Source organism: Ornithorhynchus anatinus, chromosome X1, assembly GCF_004115215.2.
Source record: "Ornithorhynchus anatinus isolate Pmale09 chromosome X1, mOrnAna1.pri.v4, whole genome shotgun sequence".
Taxonomy (NCBI): domain Eukaryota; kingdom Metazoa; phylum Chordata; class Mammalia; order Monotremata; family Ornithorhynchidae; genus Ornithorhynchus; species Ornithorhynchus anatinus.
The window spans coordinates 95,341,610-95,367,638 of NC_041749.1; the positions used below are offsets into that span (position 1 = coordinate 95,341,610).

The window sequence follows — 26,029 nt, forward strand, 5'->3', positions numbered from 1 at the left end:
TTTTGCCAAACCATACCTCTCCCCACCTTCAAAACTCTCATAAAGTGTCCCTTCTTACAGGACTAAGTCCCACCTTCCTGGTCGTGCCATCTCATTAGCCACCTTAAGCCTCATATATACCTGATTTATTCATATGTTTCATTTACTTAGGTTTATCATCTGTATCTATTTGCTCACATATCTACTTACTGTATATTCAGAAACTCATGTCTGCCTGTCTCCCTCATACTAAAAGCTCCACCAAGTCAGGGTTCATATAAGACTTCTATTGTAAGTTGCCACAAGCCTATGACATTCCTTGGCACACAGAAGATCCTCTTAAATGTGGTTGACGTTAATGTCCACGACAAAAAATACAAGAGAGAGTTCCCAGTTCAAATTATAGGCATCCTAGACTGAGCAATAAATACAGCGTTGATGAAAAAGTAGCATGATTATAATATTAATAATAATGGTATTTATTAAGTACTTAATATAAGCCAAGTGCTTGGGTAGCAACAAGATAATCAGGTCAGACACAGTCTCTGTCCCACATTGGCCTCACATCTTAAGCAGGATGGAGAACAGGTATTGAATCCCCATTTTACAGTTGAGGAAACTGAGACCCAGAGAAGTTAATGACTTGTTCAAGATCCCCCTGCAGGCAAGTGGCAGAGCCAGGATGAGAACCCAGGTCCCCTGACTCCTGGATGTGTGCTCTTTCAACTAACCTTTCATCTACTCCTCTATTAGCATGGCTCAGTGAAAAGAACACAGGCTTGGGAGTCAGAGGTCATGAGTTCGAATCCCCGCTCTGCCACTTGTCAGCTATGTGACTGTGGCCAAATCACTTAACTTCTCTGTGCCTCAGTTACTTCATCTGTAAAATGGGGATTAACTGTGAGCCTCACGTGGGACAATCTGATTACCCTGTATCTACACCAGTGCTTAGAACAGTGCTCGGCACATAGTAAGCGCTTAACAAATGCCAACATTATTATTATTATTATTTTCTATGTTAGTAGGAGCTGCTTTACTTATTTCAGACAACCAGGTACTCTTCAGAGAGTTATTGGTTCAGTGTAAGAAGCATGAGGCGTTATATCTGTCTACCCCATTTTAATTTCAGATGGGGATTTAATAGGCATACTCACTCTTACCCACGTGGTACACTGTTTAGACTAAGTAGCTAAGCTGTTAATGCAAAAATTTAATGAAATCACCTTATTTTTATTTGCAGGAGACAGAAAAGGCAATTATTGAGGATCTTCCACTTAATTGTTAAGTCATAATAGTCTTTATTCCCATGGAATATTTCAAAGCACAAAGAGGATTATAAAACCTTTATTGTTCACCATGAAAATACACTGTCTCTTTATTATAGCCAAGCAAGTTCTCGCTGTGCTGGCTCCCACTGTTTCAACTGCCAAAAAAAAAATAGTAAACAGTGACAATTAGGCTCCTTGGGGGATTGGGAAAATTTAAAAAAGGTCTTCAAAGAAATTTTACCAAATGATGTGTGGATGCATTTAGCAGGAAAAAAAAACTAAAAGAAAACCAAGCTCCCAACAGTCCACATTTGTCTCCTTGCTCTCCTTCTGAGAGTCAGACTTCACATTTTGAAAGGTGAAGGAAGTCATGTTCCAAATGAGATGGCTACACAGTGACCTCATTCAGAATGTTGTATTATAGGTCTGTCAATACATTAAGAACTCCCTTGGCTCCTCCAAATTTTTAGCTATTTGGATTTCTCTGGAGACTTCCTGATTTGTCACACATTTTAGGCTTGTCCTTCATTGCCATCTTAATAGAACAATGCTAAATTTAGGAACTTTCATAAACAAGCTGATTCATGAGCTCATTCAAGTTCATATTTACAGGGCCAGGCTAAGAAGGTTTGCTTTATGCACTGATAATTAGGCAGCCAGTGAGGTTTTGAGAAGCTTGTTTTTCAATATCTAGTAATATTAATGCTCTTTACTAATAATAATTGAGATATTGAGGTCAATTCTTCCTCACTGTAGGTGGGCCAGCCAATGAACTTCTCTGCTCTTGTGGTCACGACTTTACCAGGATCCACTTGCATCATTTATTTTCATGTCGATCTCACTCCTTAGACTATAAGCTCCTTGTGGGCAGAGAACATGTCTACCCACTCTGTCATAGTGTACTCTCCCAAGTGCTTAATACAGTTCTTGGCATATAGTAAGTGATCTCAGTAAATATGATTCATTGATTGCCTAACTTGGAAATGAGAAATAATGTCCTAGGATGCACTGAGGTATCAAAATATTGTTCCTGTTGATTACCTCATGGTCCTAGCTAGGCATTTCCAGTCACATTCTTTGGGGGCATGGGTTGGGCAGGGAGCTGCCTGACTTTCTTATGCTTAGCAGTCGCACACTTAGTGAATGAGTTTAGAGTCTGTACACTGGCTCTTCCCTGAGAAGCAATGTTTCCACTTCAGGTTTTATGAAAACCTGAGAATCAGCATGGCCCTGGGAGTCAGAAGGACTTGGATTCTAATCCTGGCTCCTCTACTTTTCTGCAGTGTGACTTGAGCAAGTCACTTCACTTCTCTGGGCCTCAGTTACCTCCTCTGTAAAATAGGGTTTAAGACTGACAACTTTGTATCTACTCTAGGACTTAATGCAGTCTCTAATCTTTTGAAAAATACTTAGAAAAATCACAGAATCCTTAAAAACAATTTTCAACAGACTTTCAACTAGTCCATCTCCCTGCTGGGGATGCAAAAGTTTTCAAATTGTCTAATCCAATCCTTTCAAATGACTATATAACATTCTCTTAAACTTGCAATGAAGATTAAGTTCAGATCTTTCATTATCTGATTTTAAATTTCATGCATTTGTACACTATCACCACATCTTCCCTCCATCTCCCAAACTTCTCTTCCTCAGGCTAAGCAAAGCTTCTCCTATCATTATTTCCCCAGATATTGTTCTTTAGATGTAGTAATATTCCCATTGCACTCCTCTATAATAAGATGGCCGTTTTCTTTCAGAATTGTGGCCCCACCAGCTGAACACAATACTCTGGTTCAGAGATGTGCAGTATGACTTGGGGAAGAGTTAATGTAATTCCCATCTTCATGAGAAAGCACCAGAAATGAAGTCAGGATTCCAGAGCAAATAATAGACACCACTCATTATGGTCCCATTGGTGCTCCCTGAAGATAGATGCATTTTTCAGTCAAAAATATATTTAATATTTCAATAACAGATTACTAATTTTTCGGCATTCAAATTATTTTCAAAACAAGAGCAATTGGTCCTTTCAGATGATCAGGAACAAAGGTGATATGAAGGTAGGGAGGGAGAAACTGTAAAAATAGGAGAGAGAGAGAGGGTGGAGAGGGAATTGAGAAGGTAGATGGTGGTGGGATGTAAATGGCTAGAGAGTCAGTGACAGCAATAGTCAGGGCCATGATGACTGGAAAGAAAGAAAAGTGGATGGAGAGGTCAAATAGATATGAAGGAAGAGGTGTCATGGAGATGGCAGTAAGGAACTATGATAATAGGGACAAAGGTATGCTAGGACAGAAGGAGAGGTGACCAAGGAGAGTGGACTTAACAGAGCTTGGGTGAAGAGCAATAGGAAGACTGCCAACTGAGTTCTAATCCTGGGTCTACCATTTATCTGCTGTGTGACCTTGGCCAAGTCACAGCTTTTCTGTGCCTCAGTTCCCTCATCTGCAAAAATGGGGATTCAGTACCTTTTCTCCCTCCTAGACTGTGAGCCCCATGAGGGACCTGGTTATCTTGTTTCTAGTCTAGTGGTTAGCACAGTGCTTGAGACATAGGAAGCTCTTAAATACCAAAATTATTATTAATTCACCACCACTAAGTTTCTCTCCGTTCCCCCTTCCCTGCTGCTACTCTCCTCAAATTTCTTGGTGTTGTCTCAGTGGGGCAGAGACAGGATGATGATTGATCAGAATCTCCTGTGCAGGCATATGCATTTTGAAATACCATCCAAAATCCTTGCTGCATTGATAAAGTTTCAGTAATATTTTTAGCACAGTAGAGGGCATGTTTATCCAATATGACAAAATAAAATGTTTAGTACAGTGCCTGGCACATAGTAAGCACTTAATATCATTATTATTATTACAACTCAAACTTGAGTTTTACTACATGCTAATATTTCCTCGGGGTTCTTTTTAATTTAAGAAATTCATCAAATATTTAAAACCTGAAATTAGAAAACCAGCATTATCAGGCACCTGTTTTTCCAAGGCTTGAGTCACCACCTAGAAAACAAGTCAGGTGTTCAGGAAAGCATATTCTTTCACTTAGAGCTCTTGCCCCTTCTGGAACCACAGACCAAAAGGTCATCATCTCCACCGCCCCCCCCCCCAGTATTCTCTCCTCGAAGCAGAAGGATGGATAGGGAGTTTACACTAAAAAGTACCTTCTCCCTTAGGCTCTTGTTTCTTTTGTTCTTAAGGAGAAAGTGGCACAACTCTAGTTGTTCATGAGATAATGGTTCTTGTCATGGGGAGGCAGGGGTGAGGGGTTTCCTGGGTCCCTCACAAGGCCCCCTGAGGCAGCAAGCCAGGGGCAGCAGTGACCTGGGCATGGGGGCCAAGGGACATGGATGATATTACTCATTGGCAAAGTCGTGCCTGGGACTTCCGTGGAAGTCAGTCCTCTATGGTCTGTAGGGAGGTCAAGCCAGAGTTCCCGCTGAGGGCCCCCTAGGGGTTCCTTCACACTAATGGTAGATGTTAAGCGATGACTATATGCCAAGTGTTGTGATAAATACAAACTAATTAGGTCGAACACAGTCCATGTCCCACACGGTGCTCAGTCTTAATTCCCATTTTACAGATGAACTAACTGAGGCATTGAGAAATGCAGGGACTTTCCCAAGGTCACACAGCAGACAAGTGGCAGAGCCAGGATTAGACTCCTGGTCCTCCAGACTCCCAGGCTCATGCTCTATCCACAAGGCCACGTTGCTTAGTAGGTGGATTAACCTTGGCCAGTGATAAGGGGGATAAGGAGAGGAGGGGAGAACACAAGAATGGTGTAAAGTGGTCATACCTGTGCCTCCACTCAACTGGAGTATTGGGTAGAAGGGCTGAGCTGCTAATCCATGCCTCCCTGTTGAAGTGGAGGAAAAGCAACTCATTACTCAGGCACCAATGGTTTCAAAATTCAGAAGCCGAATTATACATTCCAAGCACTTAGTACAGTGCTCTACACATAGTAAGCACTCAATAAATACTATTGAAAGAAAAGAAAGAAAGAAGCATTTCCTTAAAGGCCAAATTCCATAGTGATTGGTTCTATGAAACTGGAGCATGTAACCACCTGACCACGGATCAAAACGTACCCAGCCATCAACATACAGGCAAACCTTTTGTGACCTCTTTAAAAATTCTTGCCTAGGCAGCAGTGAGTCAGAGTGAAAACAGTTGAAATCAAAGAGATCCATTGGACTTCATATGAAACGATTTTGGAAGGTTAGATCAAAAAAGTGGGAAGGAGGAAGCTGGTTACCGAGCAGTACTCCTTGGCTGTTTGATGTGGTCTGCTTTGTTAAGGTAGGCATGTGTTCAGTCAAGCCTTGACTTTTAAAAAACATCAAAAGCATACTGTGTTCGGTCTTCTCCAAAGAGAAAAGTAATTACTTTGCTGCTGCCAGTTGAAGGCTATCACTGCCTCTACCCGGCCAGTTCATGCAAGTTCTAATTGGCTGAGAATCTTTTCCTCAGCTCAGGTCAATGTTGCCATTACCTCTGTATCCAAGGTAATGGATGGTAGAGTATCAACCACATTTTAAACCATCAGGGTTGCAGTTATGGCTGCTCAATAAGTTCTTTAGAAACACTGCATCTCCTTCAGGCTCATATTTCATTTTGTCCAAGTTCAAGGAACACAGAAAAGGGCATCTTCAACCAGTCTGCTCCTGTGCATCTTTCAGAAACATCTAGTTGCAGAGGTGAAGCCTTCTTCGTGTGTGTACATACATCTATGATTGTGTATATATTTATGATTCTATTTATCTATTTTGATGGTATTGATGCCTGTCTACTTGTTTTGTTTTCTGTCTCCCCCTTCTAGACTGTGAGCCTGTTGTTGGGTAGGGGTTGTCTCTATCTGTTGCCAAATTGTACTTTCCAAAGCTTAGTAAAGTGCTCTGCACACAGTAATCACTCAATAAAAACAATTGAATGAATGAATAAATATGGCCATGCTAAACTCACCACTAGACTATAAGCTCCCTGAAGCTAGGGATCATATCTACTAAATTCACTGTGCTCCTTCAAACTGCTAGAATTTCCTCACGCACACTTAATGTGAGCCCCATATGGGACCTGATTATCTACTCCAGCCTTTAAGAACAGTGTTTGGCATGTAATAGGTGCTTAACAAATACCACAATTATTATTGTTATAAAAAAGTAACTCCTCTTGCAATATTCCTAGCCATATAAAAAAGTTATGCCCACCTGATACTGATTCTGATACTTTTTAAGATTCCCCAAAGATAAATCTGAGAGTAGGGTGTCCTTCCCTTTTTACCTATTTATGAATTTGCAATAAAATTCATGCTCATAACCCAAGTAATGTTTTAACCAAAAAACCTGAGGCCAAAAAGGTGAACAATGGACATCTCTCTTTGAAATAGCTTGTAGCTGAATGAACCTGAGGTCTTTTTCATATAGTCTCTTTCCTTCCACAGTTAAAATATAGAGCTAAAAGAGAAGGGAGATTCCAGTAGTAGTACCCGGGAGGTTTCCTGCTAACTACTGAGTTTACCTCCTTAAAACACCCTCGTACATCTACATGAATTATTTAGTTGCTTTTCACAACTAAAATGACTCTCATGGCAGTGAACTTTATCCAAACATGCAGATGTAGTTGAAAATTCCAATGTGTTACTTGCTATCCCTTCCCCACATGCACATGTGAAGACTGTCCTTTCTGTGACATTGCATTTACTTATGATTCTGCCTCATAATTTTACAAATTTTCCAAAGTCTCTGATCGTCATCGACCATTACTGTGCTTATTAAGTGCATTTTGTGCAGTGTGCTAAATTATGCTGTGTTTCAGGCAAATTCCATGAAGGCTGAACAATTATCATTTTATTTGATCAATGTTGGAATACAATTTGAATAATCCAGGCAGGCCCCACCACATCCTCCAGAATAAGAGTTTACTTGTGACTTATACAAATACTACTTAACTCTCAATTTACCCTTAATGTAGCTTGTACCTATTCTAGTGAAGTGGGAAAATGGTGTCAATTGCAAAAAGAGGTATTTTCCCCCCAAATCAACCATATTTATTGTGCACATTTTTAAAATTGTATTTAAGTGCTTACTATGTGCCTGGCATTGTACTAAATGTGGGGGTAGATACAAGATAATTGGGTTGGACATAGCTCCTGCCCAACATGGGGGTCATATTCTTTATTTCACAGATGAGGGAAATGAGGCACAGAGAAGGTAATTAACTTGCCCAAGGTCCCACAGAAAACAAGTGGTGAAGCCAAGATTAAAACCCAGCCCTGTGTGTGCAAAGTCCTCAGCTAAGTGCTTGGGACAGTACACTCTAACAGAGTTGACAGACATGCTCCGTGTCTACAAGGAGCTTACACATAAGTACTGTGGGGCTGAGGATGGGGCGAATAAAGGGTACAAATCCAAGTGCAAGGATGATGCAGAAAGGAGTGGGAGAACAGGAAATGAGGACTTAGACAGGGAAAAGGCCTCTTGGAGATGTGGTTTTGGTAAGACTTTGATGGTGGGGAGAGTGGTCTTCTGTCAAATGGTAAAAGGAGAGGGCGTTCCAGGCCAGAAGCAAGACGTGGATGAAAGAGTGGCAGTGAGATAGATTGGCATTAGAGGAGTAAAGTGTGCAGGCTGGTTTGTTGTAAGAAATCTGAGATGTAGGAGGCAGCAAGGTGATTGAGTGCTTTAAAACCAATGGTAAGGAGTTTCTGTTTAATGCAGAGCTGGATGGGCAAGGACTGGAAGTTTTTGAGGAGTGGAGGGGCGACACATGGACTGACTAGTTTTGAAGAAAAGTGACCCAGGCAGCAGAGCGAAGTATAGACTAGAGTGGGGAGAGACAGGAGGCAGATAGGTCAGCAAAGAGGCTGATGCAGTAATCAAGGCAGGATAGGATAGGTGCTCGGATTAATGTGGTGGCAGCTTGGATAGAGAGGAAAGGGCAGATTTTAGTGATGTTGTGAAGGCTGAACCAACAGGATTTGGTGAGAGATTGAATATGTGGGTTGAATGAGAGAGATTTAATTATTGCAGAATTGCTTAACTCCATCACTCTGCCTACAGTAGTGTGGACCCTTTGACACACCTGTTCCTCTGCTTTTTTACATTCCCAGAAATCCAACTAGCATATTCTGTTCTCTCAGCCAAGAAAATGGCTCTATTCTTTCATGTATCTCAAATAACAAGGGTGTCATATTGGACCTGTCCTTTTCTCTAATCGTAAAGAACTACTGAAAATGAGTTATTTCTCATTCAATTTTGAGATTTCTAAAACTAAAGACTCCCCTTCAATTGCCCTTCCTTCTTTTCATTTTTTCTGATTATCATTCGTACATTTCAGCATTTATCATCTTTCCAGAATCAACTAATCATCTAAATCTGGTGAAGACAATCTCTGGCATTTTTAGCCACAGTTCCTGGTTCAAAAGAAATGCATCATGAGAAACTGACAGAAAAGCAAGTCCATGGTCATTTGACAGAACACAAAGTTGGTTGAGATATCAGGTGAGCCTTACTTTTAAGTGGCCAGTTTTTATGAAAATAAAGAAAAATAATTTCATTTAAAAGATTTATCCCTTACATTTGCACTTCACGCAGCCAAACTAGATATACTTGATCAAATAAGACAATTACGCTTCGGTTGTAATGGCAGAAATAGGTCACTATTACAAATAAAGTGTGACATACATTTTCTCAAACCTTTATTTAAGCGGTAAAATTTACAGAGAATTCTTATTTATTGTAGGTTACTCTGCTGTCTCTCTCACTGGATGCCATATAATAGCTTCTTTTCTTAAACCTAGAAATAACAGGCTCTGTAGCTTAGTTGTATATGTTAGCATTCAAAAAGGCTTTCCTATTTTTTATCGCAGTTTGTAACTTTGGGGACACTTGTACTCCCTGACATCCCAGAAAACCAGTGATAGCTGTGAAAAACAAAAATCCAAAGCTAATCCAAACCACAAAGATTCTAAAGTGCAATTAAACCGATACAGATTCAGAAATGAAATCACCCAACCTGTAATGTTGCTTAGTTTCCCTACCCAAGTATACATCACATTATGTGTCCAGTGAAAACATTTGCAAGCTTGATTGAACATTCACTATAAGTCTTCAAGTCCTAATGGAGAGTCGAGAACATCATTCCAAAATTTCACACTTGGGGCTGTATTATTGAATACAAATATTGGTGATGTAGGCTGCCATGCCACCTGTGCTTTACCAGAGAGAAAACTGTTTCCTATGATCTGTACGCAAACAACTTTTGAAAAATATATGTCCCTTTCTGAACACTCAAGCAAATCAGGGATGTCAATCTAATCAATGTGGGAATTCCGCTTGGCCCTCAATGCCTTGACAAGCCCACTTTCCCTCTAAGCACTTGCTTTCCCAACTTACTGCTGATCCTAAACCTTGGAAATTATTTGCCAGAAATGAGGCTTGTCAAGGGCCAGCTTGGGATCTTCAGCTGCCCTGTGATGGGGCCAAAAGGGCTTCCCCTATGCTCCACCTGATGTCACTATCAAGCTACATATGCACACCAATTTAAAAAAAGAGTGTTTCTCCTCCACTACAGGGGCTTTGTCACAGCTCCTCCTGCAGTTTCCCCTGAATTGAACCACCTCAGCAGCTTGGCTACAAGAAACTAACTCAGTGATTACTAATAGATTATTTCCAGTCCTCTAGCATCTTGGCAAAGGGGGTGGCTCTTTGAGAAGGGCATTGGGGTGGCTCTTGGAGAAGTTTCATCATTGCTATCTTTAAAAACTGCAAGCCACCATCTATGGAAAGGCCCATATGACTTCCCCAACTAAGGGCCCTGAGGCAATGATTTATTGTGCAGCATGGCCTAGTGAAAAGAGATCAGGACTGGGATTCAGAGGACCTAGGTTCTAATCCTGGCTCTGCCACTAGCATGCTGGGTGACCTTGGTCAAGTCACTTCACTTCTCTGGGCCTCAAGTTCCTTATCTGTGAAATGGTGATGTCTCCTAGTTTGTGAGTCCCATGTGGGATGGGGATTATCTGACCTGATTATCTTGCATCTGCCCCAGTGCTTCATACAGTGCTGGGTACATAGTAATCACTTCAAAAAAAGGTCACTACTTATCACTGTTATTGTACTTGCTATCTGAAGTTGGCTCTGTCTTCATTAGATGTTTTCCCCATCACCAATTGTGTATTAGATCCAGTCCTGTGCAACCTATGCTCAAGGATGTAACAAGGGACCTGGAATCTGGAGTTAGACTACACTTCTAACCCTCTTGGAAATTCTTGCAACTCATCAGAGAACATAATCAAGAATCCTTAAAAATCACTCAAATAGGAGGCTCCTAAATACTGGTGGTTGTGCTTTGGAAACCCATAGATGCATGAATCACATATGATCATGAACTGATTCTCAGAGTCAGCAAAGCATTATAATGTCTGATGAAGACTGAGGTTATTTGCCATCCTGCACCCCCCCTCTCAGGGTCACACATGGAGAGTTTCCAGTACTCTACCAGTCTCAACTATGAGAGGGAGATTCTAGCAGAGGCCTACCCATTCCATTCCTAGCTTGGCCAGTGGAAAGCAATCTACTAGAAGTCAAAACTCACTTATGCTTGAGATCAGCGGCATGGGAGAGAGTCGAAGGCAGAGACAAGTTTTCTGCAGAGAAGGAAGCAATGGTAAACCGCTTCCATATTTTTACCAAGAAAACTCTATGGATACACTAGCAGAAAGATTACAGATGAGGTGGGGCATTCTGGGAGAGATGTCTCCATGGCATCGCTATGGGTCAGAGATGACTCGACATCATAAAATTAGACAAGACCTAAAGAAGGATGGAAAGTACTAGCAGCTAACCCATGCTGTCTCCTGCACTCCCTGCCTGCCCACCACCCCAACCATGTCATTCCGGGGCCTCTGTCCTGATCTGCCAAAGTCTATCTACATGGGAGGGACAAAAGCAGTGGCAGGAACAGCCTGGCACCGCCTCCACAGAATGTAGAATGTTGGGAAGGCTGCAGCTGTGGCTAAGCCTGTTGGACTCTGAGCCCTGAGGACCCTGAAATTCTGGCCTAGTGGCTAGAGCATGGGCCTGGGAGTCAGAAGGTCATGGGTTCTAAACCTGGCTCTGCCACTTGTCTGCTGTGTGATCTGGGGCAAATCATTTCACTTCTCTGGGCCTCAATTACCTCATCTGTAAAATGGGGATTGAGACTGGGAGTCCCATGGGGAACAGGGACTGTGTTCAACCCAATTTGCTTGGATCCACCCCTAGCACTTAAGTACAGTTCCTGGCATATAGTAAGCACATAAATACCACGGTTATTATTATGAGCTTTTATTTTATATTCCTCTTTGTCCTCATTGTATGTCAACTTCGTATTTTTATTGTTTTTTCTCCTTATGTTTGTCACCAGTCCCCTTCCCCAGGGTGGCTTAGTGGAAAGAGCATGAGCTTGGGAGTCAGAGGTTGTGGGTTCCAATCCCAGCTCTGCCACTTGTCAGCTGTGTGACTTTGGGCAAGTCACTTCACTTCTCTGTGCTTCAGTTACCTCATCTGTAAAATGGGTATTAAGACTGTGAGCCCCATGTGGGGCAGCCTGATTACCTTATATCTACCCCAGTGTTTAGAACAGTGCTTGGCACATACTAAGCACTTAACAAATACCATTATTATTATTATATTCCCCCACTTGTTGTAAGACTGTGAGCACCTCGCTTCACTGTTGCTTTTGCTGCCTACTGTGCTTAGTGTTGTTTTCCCAGTGCTTAGTACACAGTAAGCACTTCATAAATACTTTTCCTATTACTATTAAAAAAACCATACAACTAGGACTCAATAATAGCCACACATTTTACATGCACATGCCATGAAAGGGATTGTCAGGCATGCATTGGTTTTAGCCACCTTGGCAGGTAGCTATGAAATCTCAGCATCAGTAGCATCATCACCTAACTAGAAAGATAGCTACATATACATGGTGAAGCAGTGTGGCCTAGTGAAAAGAGAGCATGAGCCTGGGAGTCAGAAGACCCAGGTTCTAATCCAAGATCTTCCAACTATCTGCTGTGTCACCTTGGGCAAGTCACTTCTCTGTGCCTCAGTTTTCTCATATACAGAATAGGGATTCAATACCTGTTCTCCCTTTCTACTTAGATTGTGAGACCTATGGGGACCTGATTATTTTGTTTCTTCCCCAACACTTAGTACAGTCCTTGGCACTCAGTAAGCACTTACATGCTACAATTATCATTATTATAATACACAGAGGTCGTTTTGTATCTTCTTTTATCCCACTTCCACCATTCCCCAGAATGGAGGATTATTCCACAGGCCCTGGGTTGCCCTATAACTGTGTTTTGGAAAAGTTTAAACTTTGACACTTGTACAAATGCCTCCCTTTTAGATTCAGAGTTTCATTCTGGGAAGAACTTTTACAATCAAGTTATGGACCCCTCAAAATAAGCAATAGCACTATAAAGGCTGACAGACCTTAAATTGCAATTTATGTGCACAGGCACATGGAAAGATTAAAATGATTTGGAAATGTCTTGTTTAAAATACACTTAAGCCAGTCAAAACAGATATTGATATTCCCATGAAGCTTCTGAGAGGGAAAAGTGCCTTAAAGGCATCGCACAGCACTAGAATATTGTCCACTGTATGGGATGAAGCGGTGGCAAATGAAAAGGAAGGAACCATATCTGAGTAAACAATTTGATGTTCTCTTTGTTTCATGTTCATTGCTCTTCTCACTAAGCAGGCAGTGTAAAAATCTCCCATGTGCAACTCAGCCACACAATACAGTCCCATTGGACCCAAATTCTCACTACCCTATGATTAGAATAATATAAAATATCTGAGGTAAATAGCATAGTTCTGATGTAAGAGTGTAAAATGATTATAGTAATGATATTTTCTTTCATTCCACCTTAGTTGTATGCCATTTCCATACTGTAGAGAGGGCTGTTATCTGTGATAATAGAAAATCTATGGGAGTCCTCATAACACAACATGATAGGAACTGGGTTGTGAGATCAATCTCACTACTGCTCTAAAGGACTATATTTAGAATTATTCCCTACCACATGCCATAAGAAAAATGTTGTGCCTTGAGGGGGTACAACAACTCTTGAATTTACATCTGCTGCATTAAATCTTATTGTGCCATGTCAACTCACATCATAAATAGTATGTAATCTAATTTTACACAAAGCTCTATGAAATACATGTTTTGGCCATCCGTTTCATTCATGTGGGTCAAAGCAAACAAAAGTAAAAACAGTGGTTTGGTAGAAACCCTGCACTCACTCAATGTATCTTCAGAAACTAACACAGAGGGACAAAGCTTTTACCTTTGGATCACTGGAGAGGGCTCCACATTGTACATGTGGGATTGAGTGTGTGTGGAGTTTTGTGTGGTTGTGGTGGAGCGGGGCAGGGGGAGAAATAAGTGATGAGGGAAAATGCAGAGGTGAGGAGACAATAGGCAGTGAATATGGAAGGAATCATTTCTTTCCCCAACCAGGAAGTCTGACTTTCTACCCAGGCTACATATTTCCAAAGACAGTACCTTATTCTAGTGTACAGTGTCTATGTTTAAAGAGACTATCTTAAAAATCAGTGGAGGTGGAAATATAAGGAAACTCCTCATGCTAAATTAACTGCTAAAATACCAGGCACAGTAACTTAAAAAAAAAAGATATTTGTTAAGTGTTTACTATGTGCTAGGCTCTGTACTAAGCTCTGGGCTAGATCCAAGATAATGAAATTGGACACAGTCCAAGTCCCACATGGGGCTTACAGTCTTAATCCCCATTTTACAGATGAGGCAGACAAGTTAAGTGATTTGCCCAAGGTTACACAGCAGACAAGTTGTGGAGCCAAAATTAGAAATCAGGTCCTTCTGACTCCCAGGCCCTGGCTCAAGAAGATGAACAAAAGATCCAAACAATGGCTAACCCAATCTAGGGAGAGGTCAGGATGAGTGTTTTATTGTAGACAGATTAATCAGATATGTTATTATTGCTCCAGAGGCCAAGATATCTTATGAAAAATTAAATTATCAAATAAATCAATATCTTGCAAATCGTAATAAATGAACCCAGCCATGATTAGAAATGTACTGCAGTTTACTAAAGCAACATCTTGACAAATAATCAAACAACCCCTTGCAAACCCCTAGATGGATGTCCAGCATCCTTTCTCTTAATGTGGAGAACAACATGAATCGTAAGTGTTACAGAGAAGTACCGTGGTCTAGTAGAAAGAGCATGAGGCTGGGAATTAGAAGACCTTGGTTCTAATCCCAGCTCTGTCACTTACCTGCTGTGTGACCTTGGGCAAATTGCTCAACTCTTCTGTGCCTAAATTTTCTCATCTGTGAAATGGGGATTAAATCTTATTCCCATCTACTTAGAGACTGTGAGCCCCAGGCAGGACATGGACTGTGTCCAACCTGATAACCTTGCATCTATCTCAGTGCTTAGGACAGGGCACATTGTAAGTGCTGAAATACCATTAAAAAATGCATAGGGCATCTCACTTTCTGTGATGATAGGAATTTTTCCAACATCAATTTTACAGTGAGTTGCAGGACAACATTTGCATGTTTTATTGGGTGATGATGTGCCTTGGGAAGGTAGAAAATAAAGGGGGAAACTATGGAATTATCCTGAAATCAACCAGTGACAGGCAAGCAGGCAGAAACTGCTAACATTGGATGAGACTGGGAGATAAGAAAGGAGATTTTTTTTTTTTATATCTGTGATAAATGGGATGAAATAGTTTACTAGTTTACTTTAGTTAAGTGATTTGATTTTTTTTTTTAACTTGGTGGAAACCAGGAAAAATAGACTGTTCTTGTGGAAATCCAGGCTTGAATTGTTATCCAGGTTACAGGAGAGAAGCAAAACTTAACTGGGGATCTTGGAAGAAAAGCTGACCTATAATGCAGTTGGAGGACATTGGAGGATAGAATTACTTGTCTATCAGGAATTGCTCATTTACTTTTCAGTTTCAGCATCTCAGAGGCACCAGTGACATGGATGTGTATGTTGGGATGATCTGACTTAGAGCCTGACATTTTTATCAACGTCCCATCAGCTTCAGACTTGAACACTGACATCACAGACACAATTGTGCCTATTGAAGTGCATTTCTAAAGAACCTAAAGCGATTGGTGAAAATAATTCTCATCTTGGTAGTACCCACATTAGTTAACTGTTTTTCAGAATTTTATATGGGCTTGTCCATCTCACAGAGCACCCTAGGTAGTTCTTTGGTCAGAAAACATCTCCACTGAAGGCATAAGCCCCAGCAGGCATTCTTCAATTTACAGAGCCAGGACAAAAACCCAGATTACCTATATTCCCAAGCCTGTGCTTTTTAAATGGACACAGGGCAGGGCTTAATACTGCCTAAATTACTCTCTATATTAGTCTCAAACATTCTTAGGTGCCATGACAACCTGTGGCCCAAATGATATGGATTCAGAAAAAGTTCTGGGATTTGACTCATCCAAAGAGCTCACTTGCCATGGTATCATCTATAACAGAAATTTACAGTGATTACATCCCTAACTGCCATCTTCCACTTTTCTCTTTCTAATGCCTCCTTCCCCTTGCAAGGTCACACCTGGAGAGTTTCCAGTACTCTACCAGTCACAACTACAGGAGAGAGAGTCAAGCAGAGGCATACCCATTCCATTCCTAGCTTGGACAGTGGTTAGTGAGTGGAAGGCAATCTGCTACAAAACTCACCTGTGCTGGATAGCAGCGGCATGGGAGATAGTCGAGGGCAGAGACTCATTTACTGAAAGGAAGGAAGCAATGGTAAACCACTTCCATATTTTTACCAAGAAAACTCTATGGATATGCTACCAGAACGACTGCAGATGGAAGTGGGGAGTTCTGGGAGAGATGTGGTTATGGCGACACTATGAGTCGGACATGACTTAGCATGAGACAGCAACAACAATGGTTCCTTTCCCACTGCCCTCAAGCCTGTTCAAATCTTCCCCACAGTAAGTTTTCCCCACTGCATGCCCCACGTATTGCCCCATCACCCTGCTTCCATTCTTGTCCAAATTCCTGGAATGGATTGCATACATCCCTGCCTCTCCTCTCTTCTAACTCCTTTCTTGATCCACTACCATCTGGTTTCCATCCCCCTCACTCCAGTGAGATTGCATTAAGGACACCAATGAATTTTTCCTTGCTGAATGGCCTCTACTCCATAAAAATCCTCCTTGACCCCTCAGTCTCTTTTGACACTCCGGATTCTTTCCTCCTCCTCATAACACTATTTAATCTTGATTTCACCCTCATAGTTCTCTCCCAAGACTCCCCCTACCTCTATGGTTGTGCTCTCAGTCCCTTTTTCTGGTTCTTCTTCCAGCTCTCAACCTCTACTTGTGAGTGTACTTCAAGATTACATTCTGGGTCTCCTACTCTTTTCATTTTATACTCACTCTCTCAGGGACCTCACTTGCTCCCATGGCTGCAGTTACCAACTTTTTGTGGGTGAATCCCAAATCAATCTCATTAGCCAATATGGGGAGAGGTGAGGGCTCTCTCACATATTCTCTTGCCTGTAAGCCATGATCATATGGGTGACCAGGATATACTTGAAATAATATACAAAAATCTGCACTCCTTATCTTCCCTCCTAAATTCTCTCCTTCACCTAACTTTTCCAATGTAATTGACACCACCACCAACTTCTTCCTTGTGTCCAAAACACAACACTTGCATTATCCTTGATTCTTTGCCCTATTTCAACTCTTACATCAATCTATTGCTAAACCCTGCCGGTTTTTTCACCATCATATTTCCTGGATCTATTCTTTCCTCTTCATGAAATTACCTACTGCCCTAGCCCAGATGCTTGTCATATCCCGGCTTGACTACTGCATTGGTCTCCTCAATTATCTCCCTATCTACAGTCTCTCCATCCTTGAAAAAATTACATTTTAATAGGGGAGACAAGTGAATACCAACCCATTCAGCTGAGATGGATGGAGAGAGAAACAGAATAAATATTCCAGCCTAAAATAAATGGTTAATGCAGCTTTAATGTGCCATATTTAAAAATGCTACCTTTACAGATAACATTTATAAAAAAATGTTTCATTTGGGAACAATCTAAGCAGTGTAGGCAGCAAAGCAGATTAGTTCTCAGCAAACAGTACTACGATATGCCTTCTGAGGCTCTCCTAGTAATAGGAAGGAGTTCTTACCTAAGTGGATCATTTTACCCTCATATAATCAAAGGTAAATAATGCCAAATATTTTTTCCACACTGTCAAATTATGCCACTACTTCCAGAGGAAGAACACGTGTTCCATGTACCTTAGGGCCAGATATTTTGACAATGTCCAATTAGGAAACAAGTGTTGCCTAGTGGAAAGAGCACGAGCCTGGGAGTTAGAGACCCTGGGTTCAAATTCCAGCTCTGCTAGTTGTCTGTGTGAGCTTGGGCAAGTCACTTAATTTCTCTGTGCCTCACTTTCCTCATCTGCAAAATGGGGATTCAATACCTGTTCACCCTCCTACTTGGACTGTGAAGTCCATATGGAACCTCATTATCTTGTATCTGCCCCAATGTCTAGTACAGTGCTTGGTGCATAATAAGTTTTTAAAGTCCATATTCATTGTTATTATTTTTGGCTTCAGATTTGCCTGCTGACAAATCACAGACACAACTGTGACTAATTTACATTTCTAAAGTTCCTAATGCAGTAGCTAATGATCATTCTGATGCCAAACCATAACAAAGGATATACTGAACTTAATTTACCATAGACAATCTTTAATTTTGATAGCTAAAGCATACAACAGGCAGGTTTTCCTGATATGAATGTGAAGAAGCATTATAAAACTGTGATCATAAGTATTCATATCATGTTTCATTTGAACATTTGATATATTAGCTGCTTTCTAATTTGTAATTGTAAAGTAAGTTACTGGGGCTGAGATGTATTTATTGTACCTCTGAAGTACAAGTGGTTCTGGGGATTTAGTTTCTGCAGAGAAGTAAATATATAGTGAATACCACTGGGTATATAAATAAGATTACAATTCTTGCTACATGGAAGCAGCAGTCTAACGCCAAAAATCTTGTGGATATATGTTCAGCATCTCTCCAACGGAGAAGGAAATAGTAGAAGAGATTTGACAGCATTGTTTAACCAACGCTGCCAATCAAGAGTACACTGGTGAATGTATTTCTGTGTGGATTAATGAGAAGTTTCAAACAGAGCAATTTTTTCTTCTGTGCTTGTAGCTAATTTAGGAGCATATAGAAAAGTCAGGGTATTTCTATGGTAGGGTAAATTGAAAGTACACTTTAGAAATTATTACTCTATTATGTATTTCCAAAGTACTGATTTTTTTTTTTTAATTAGAGAGACTGGATATGTATTGGAGAGTTTTTAGACAGAGACAGTTCTGTCAAAAATGATAGTTCAGAAGTATGAATTCCCTACTTTAAGTATTCCAACTGCAAAGCTCCTCATTTGTCAAGTAAAACAGTTAAATATTTTTGTGGATGGAAAAAAAAAAGGACATTCAAGCAGGCTTTAGTTAGTTTAGCAGTCTTTACATAGACATTGGTCATTATACTTGGAAATAGTGTTCCCTATTAACCTTTTGTCCTTCAAATACAAGTATGTACATCCTTTAGCAAATTAAAATTAAACTTTCTCACTGTCCACAAAATAATTCCTTTGACCAGGTTTAGTTGTATAAGAGAACAAGGCAAGCTATATATCCAGCTTTGCTCAATTGCTTTTTACCCTTTTAAACAAAAGTACAGAACTAGTGAGAAACAGTATGGCTGAATGGGAAGAACACAGGCCTAGAAGTCAGGGGACCTGGGCTCTAATCCCCCTTCTGACAGTGTGACCTTGGGCAGGTCACAGTGTCTCTGTTACTCAATTTCCTCATCTGTAAAATGGAGAATTATATACATTTGCCCCTTGTCCTTAGACTGTGAACCCCACAGGGGATAGGGACCATGTCTGGCCTTATTATCTATAACTGTGCCAGTGCATAGTAGACACTTAATACAATTATTATTCTTACTATTTCTATAAAGTGTCATAGTAGCAGGATACTAGATTTGGAAATCCCACTGGGATCACTGTGGGTTACTGAGAACTGCAGCAGCAGCATGGCCTAGTAGAGAAGATTGAGAAGCAGCATGGTGTAGTGGATGAAGCCAAGGCCTGGGAGTCAGAAGGTTATGGGTTCTAATCCTCATTCCACCACTTGTCTGCTGTGTGACTTTAGGCAAGTCACTTCACTGGGCCTTAGTTACCTCATCTATAAAATAGGGATTGAGACTGAGTGCCCCATGTGGGGCAGGGACTGTGTCCAACCCAATTTGCTTGTATCCACCACAGTGCTTAGTACAGCACCTGGCACATAGTAAGCACATACCATAATTGTTATTTTCATTATTATAGAGCACAGGCCTGGGACTCAAGACATGGGTTCTAATCCCACCTCTGCCACTGGTCTGCTGTGTGACCTTGGGGAAGTAACTTCAGTTCTCTGTGCTTCAATCTGTAAAATGGGAATTAAGACTGTGAGCCCCATGTGGGACATGGACTGTGTTCAACCTGATTAGCTTGTATCTACCCCACTGCTTAATACCTCACATATAGGAAGCGTTTAAATACCTTTTCAAAATAATCCAGAAATCTGGATTAGTCATGTGATCAATTTAAGGGTTTGTTTTCATTTTAGAGTGAGTCTGGAGATTTGAGTTTATCCCAATAATGGAGTAGACCCATAGCTATACCTGACTACAACTCAGTCCTGTTGGCAATCTTCCAGACCCAGGACAATCCCAAACTGAGTCAGATCAAGGAGAAATTCCCCAAACATTTTACTGTTGTCCTACTGACCTGGAAGACTGGTAAACTATTACTTAATATAATGGGTACTTAGGCACAGAGTAAAGTTGTCCTTGAGTTGGAAGATGACGATGCTCACAGTGAGACTGTATATCTGAATATAGGTGTTCTTGGGAAATAATCTCTGCCCATGAAAATACAGAAATACATCTTTTCAAATTCCTTGCCATTTAATATGTCTGAGAATTTCAATCAAATTCATTAAGCACTTGTGTGCAAAGCACTTGGGAGAGTACAACAACAGTATAACAGACACATTCCCTGCTCATAATGAGCTTACACTCTAGAGGAGGGACAGACACTAATACAAATAAATTACAGATATGTACATAAATGCTGTGTGGCTGTCAGGGGTGGTGAATTAAGGGAGCAAGTCAGGTTGACTTAAAAGGGAGTGGGAAAAGAGAAAATGAGGGCTTAGGGTAGGGCTCTTGGAAGAGATGTGCCTTCAATGAGACTTTGAAAGATGTGGAGAGTATCTGTTGAATATGGACAGTGAGATAGATAAGATTGAGGTACAGTGAGTAGGTGGGCATTAGAGGAGTGAATGGTGTGGGCTGGGTTGTAGAAGAGTAGCGAGGTAAGGTAGGAGAGAGCAGTGTGATTGAGTGCCTTAAAGCTGATAGTAAGGAGTTCCTGCAAGTGGCACCTGGGGTCCAGCACTCTGGGCAAGGACCAGTCATCCACAACTGAGTCGGGACGATGCCCGCAGCAGCTCCCTGCTATACAACAGCTTCACTCCCACCTCTGGCCACAGCACAGGGGCAGCTCACTTCTCTCTTCACAACTGCTGCGGCTGGTGTGCAAGGGTGAATATGTATGTACGTGTGGTGGGGGGGGGGGTGGTCCTCTAGACTGTAACCTTGTTATGGGCAGGGCCCGTGTCAGCTAATTGTTATAATGTACTCTCCCAAGCACTTAGTACAGTGCTTTGCACATAGCATTCAATAAACACCATGGATTGATCATTTGAGAGACAGGAGGCAGGGGGGTCAGCAAAGAGCCTGATACCGTAATCTAAGCGGGATAGGTTAAATGCTTGGATTAACATAGTAGTTGAGATGGAAAGGAAAGGGCGGACTTCAAAGATGCTGTGAAGAGTGAACCAAAAGATGATGGAAAGGGGAAAGATATGCTCTTTTGCCAATAAGACATATACTTGAGTTGTTTTTGCAGTAGTGGTGATGGTTTGTTCAGAGCTTCTACAGTCTCTTGCCTGCTCCTGCTGTTCCCAGCAACCAGTAGGGGGAATGGGTACAGCCTGTAGCTTCACAGGACAGAAGAGCTGAGACTTCAACAGCAGCAGGCCATTTGAGAGTCATCACTGAGTGTGATATGACTCGGCTTGATACTCGGATTGAATACGATACTCAATGGGACGTGGGACTGAAGAGGCTGCTCTTTTCAGCTTTCTTGCTGAAGACAAGAGGAAAAAGAAACCCACAAAGAATATTATCCTTAGATATGTACCATATGACCTAATAAATTAAATCCAACTGTAAAGTGAGTTCTTTTAAAATGAGCTACTTTTACTAACACCCATTGATGTACAGAATTCCACAATATAGCCTGTAAGTAGCAGTAGCCTCTGTATTGAGCTACTGAAATAATCACCATCTTAAATTAGGATTTACTAATATCCAGGATAAGCACTATTATTGAGAAATCATCCCTAGCTGATACCCAAACATAAGTGTTGGTGTTATGATCAAAAGAAGACCTGCTGAGAATAGCGATATTAGGCTGCCAAGAAATTTGAGTTAGAGACAAGATCACGTCAACTCCAGCACCTGCATCACATTCATCACTGAGGCTGTTATACAACCACTTCCAAGTTACCCAATGATTTTCTGCTCTATCACCTGTCTCTTAAAATGAAAATATACATTTTAATCCATATTCTAAATGTGTAGATTCTTCATACAACTGTTAACCTGACTTTTAGAACAAAAGACACCTGATGTTAAATAATGAGAGCTTTCCAGTGATGACAACACCTGAGTGTCTTTTTTTTTTTTTTTTTACAATCTTCATAACATTTGCTCAAGTACAGTTCATTCTACTGGCAAGCTAATACTCAAAATAGCTCACAGATTATGTTTTCATATACATTTAAATTTTCAAATATTCCTTTTCACCTAAGAAGATTCAATATTGAAACAGAAATGGGGTATTTGTGAGAGCTAGGCTCCAACTGAAAGAAACTTTGATTGGTAAATAAAATCTTAAATTAGCCTTGCAAATCATTTTCAAAATCATTAGTCAGTCAACATTTATCAAAAGGTCCTGCTCTTCATTGCTGGTAAGATTCTAGTTCTCCTCTCAGGGTCATGACTGGAAGAGTTTCCAATACTCTATCAGTCACAACTACGGGAGGGAGAGTTTAGCAGAGGCATATCCATTCCATTCCTAGCTTGGGAAGTGGCTAGCTAGTGGAAAGCAATCTGTTACCAATCAAAACTCACCTGTGCTGGACAGCAGCAGCATAGGAGAGAGTCGAGGGCGGAGACTCAGGTTTCCTGCACAAAAGGAAGCACTGGTAAACAACTTCTGTATTTTTTTATCAAGAAAACTCTATGGATACATTACCAGAACAATTGCAGATGGAGGTGGGGCATTCTGGGAGAAATGTGTCCATGGCGTCGCTGTGGGTCGGATCTGACTCGACAGCATAAAACAAGACAAGATTCTAGCCAGAATCTTTTTGACCAGATGAATAAAGAACATAGTCATCCATCCACTATCTGAATCACAATATGTCATTTGACCAAAATACAGCACAGCAGATCAAATATTTGCAACATAATGGATATAGGAAGAGAACTCAATGCATGAGCTGAATGAGGGTGAATTGGTGGTGTACGGTGAACTGAAAGGAGGCATACAGGTTAGGAATGGTGGAGAACTGACTTGAAGACAAGGTAAAGCACAATTGCAAACCATGTCATAACAGGGTACAGAGGTCATTGTAGTGAATAGCCAGGCCTGGCAGGCAATAGGGTAAGGGGTTTATTTGAATGGTATTTATTCAGCATTTACTATGTGCAATGTATTGTTCTAAGTGCTAGGGTAGATATAAGCTTCTCAGGTTGGACACAGCCCATGTCCCACATTGTGATCATGTTCTAAAACCTCCATTTTCGCTCATTTAATCTCATTCGCTCCCACGGCTTCGACTATCATCTCTACACAGATGACCCCCAAATCTACATCTCCTCCCTTGTTCTCTCCCCCTCCCTCCAGGCTCATATCTCCTCCTGCCTCCAGGATGTCTCCACCTCAATGTCTACCCATCATCCAAAACTCAACATGTCTAAAACTGAGCTCCTCATCTTCCCTCCCAAACTCTATCCTCTCCCTGACTTCCCTGTCACTGTGGATGGTACGACCATCCTTCCTGTCTCACAAGCCCACAACTTTGGTGTCCTCCTTGACTCAGCTCTCTCATTCAACCCACACATCCAATCTGTCACCAAAACCTGCCGGTCTCACCTTCACAATATTGCCAAGATCCTCCCTTTCATCTCCATCCAATCTGCTATTGTGCTGGTACAAGCTCTCATAATATCCCGACTGGATTATTGTGTTAGCCTCCTTTCTGATCTCCCATCCTGCTGTCTCTCCCCACTCGTCTATTCTTCATTCCGATGCCCAGATCATTTTCCTACAGAAACGCTCTGGGCATGTCACTCCCCTCCTCCAAAACCTCCAGTGGTTTTGCCTATCAACCTTTGCATGAAATGAAAACATCTCACTCTTGGCTTCAAAGCTCTCCATCACCTTGCCCCCTCCTACCTCACCTCCCTTCTCTTTTTCTACTGCCCACCCCGTACGCTCCACTCCTCTGCCGCTCACCTCCTCACTGTCCTCCGTTCGCGCCTGTCCCGTCAACCCCTGACCCACATCCTACCGCTGTTCTGGAATGTTTTCCCTCCTCACATCTGCCAAACTAACTCTCTTGCCCTCTTCAAAGCCCTACTGAGAGCTCACCTCCTCCAGGAGGCCTTCCCAGACTGAGCCCCCCTTTCCCTCTGCTCCTCCTCCCCTCCCCTTACCCCCCCCCCACTCTTTCCCCTTCCCCTCAGCACTGTGCTTATTTGTATATATTACCCTATTTATGTTGTTAATGATGTGTATATCTCCATGATTCTATTTATCTTGATGATACTGCCATGTTTTGTTCTGTTTTGCTTTGCTGTCTGTCTCTCCTGTTTAGACTGTGAGCTTGTTACTGGGAAAGGAGTGTCGTTAGCCAAATTGTACATTTCAAGCACTTAGTACAGCTCTCTGCACATAGTAAGCGCTCAATAAATACTATTGAATGAATTTTACAGGTGAGGTGACTGAGGAACAGAGAAATGAAGTGACTTGCTCAAGTTAACACAGCAGACAAGTGGTGGAGCTGGGATTAGAACCCAGGTCTTTCTGACTCCCAGGCCCATGTTCTATTCACTCGGCTATGCTGCTCTTCTTGTGCAAAGGCTAAGAAAATCTTGGGATTCCAAGATGTAGACTTGAAAATTATGATCAGTAATCAGTCAGTGGTATTTACTGAGCACCTGTGTGCAGAGCATTGTACTAAGTGCTTGGGAGAGTACAATATGATAGAGTTGGTAGATATGATCCCTATCCATGAGGAATTTATAATCTAGAGACATGCTCTGGATGGGATGAACTCACTGGTAAAATGGGGATACCTGGTCTCAAATTGTGAACCCCATATGGAAAAGGGATTATATATCCCAGTGCTCAGTACAGTGCTTGATAAATAGTAAGTTCTTTATAAATATGATGATTATTATTGGTAGGACAAGCATCTATCCAAGTGCAAACAATGCATCATTGCATTCTGTTCTTGCATGGGTCTTTTCAGCCACACTTAGACACATGGATAGAAATTTAGCAACATCTTCTACAATGGAGGACAATGAGTAAATACCCCATCCTATTGCTATCTCTTTCACTTTACCTATCATGCTCCCTCTTCCCTTTCCCTTGTCTCATCTTTCCTCTTTCCATGACTAAACTCCTCATGGGCAGGGAAAATGTCTCCCAACTCTTATTGCACTCTTCCAAGAACATCCTCTATGTGCATATCTATTCTCTAGATGTAGATTTGGGAATCATCCACAGAGAGGTGTTAGTTGAAGCCATGTGAGTGAATGAGTTCTCCAAGGGAGTGGGTGTAGATGGAGAATAGAAGGGGACCTAGAAGTGAATCTTGAAGAACTCCCATAGTTAGAGTGAGAGGTTGAGGAAGAGCCAAGAAAGAGACAAAGAAGGAGTGGCCAGAGATATAGGAGAACCAGGAGAGGACCATATCAGTAAAGCAGAGGTTGAATAATGTTTCCAGGAGAAGGGGTCATCAACAGTGTCAAAGGCAGCTGAGAAGTCAAGGAGGATTAGGATGGAATAGGGGCCATTGGGTGTGGCAAGAAGAAAATCATCTGTGGTCTCAGAGGACAGATTCTGGGTGGAGTGAAGGGGATGGAAGCCAGAATGGAGGGGGTCGAGGAGAGAACTGAAGGACAGGAATGAGACAGCAGGTGTAGACAACTCACTCAAGGAGTGGTAGGAGGGAGATGGGGAGATAACTGGAGGGAGCCATGGCATCAAGGGAGGGTTGTTTTAGAATAGGGGAGACATGGACATGTTTGAAAGAAGAGGGGAAGAAACCATTAAAGACTGAATAGTTGAAGATGGTGGTCAGGGAGGGAAGAAAGGAGGGGGCAGGTGCTTTGATACAGTGCAAAGGAATGGTGTCAGATGCACAGGTGGAGAGGGTGGATTTTCAGAGTAGTCAGGAGATCGCCTTTTGAGATACTGAAACATACTAAAAATGTACTCAGTACTACAAAGAGTTACATGATT

The 26,029-nt window shown here is 41.5% G+C and overlaps 1 long non-coding RNA gene and 1 other non-coding gene across 2 annotated transcripts; one reads left to right on the forward strand and one right to left on the reverse strand.

The window, feature by feature from the left end:
- Positions 1-1,307: 1,307 nt before the first annotated feature.
- Positions 1,308-22,664, reverse strand: LOC103164743. Its single transcript, XR_003754423.2, has 4 exons — positions 22,624-22,664; positions 5,046-5,105; positions 4,223-4,249; positions 1,308-1,402 (listed from the first exon to the last, which is right to left on the reverse strand). It is a non-coding gene; the product is annotated as an uncharacterized LOC103164743 (long non-coding RNA).
- On the forward strand, positions 15,856-15,993 carry LOC114806724. The gene has a single exon (XR_003754786.1). It is a non-coding gene; the product is annotated as a small nucleolar RNA SNORA7 (small nucleolar RNA).
- Positions 22,665-26,029: the final 3,365 nt, after the last annotated feature.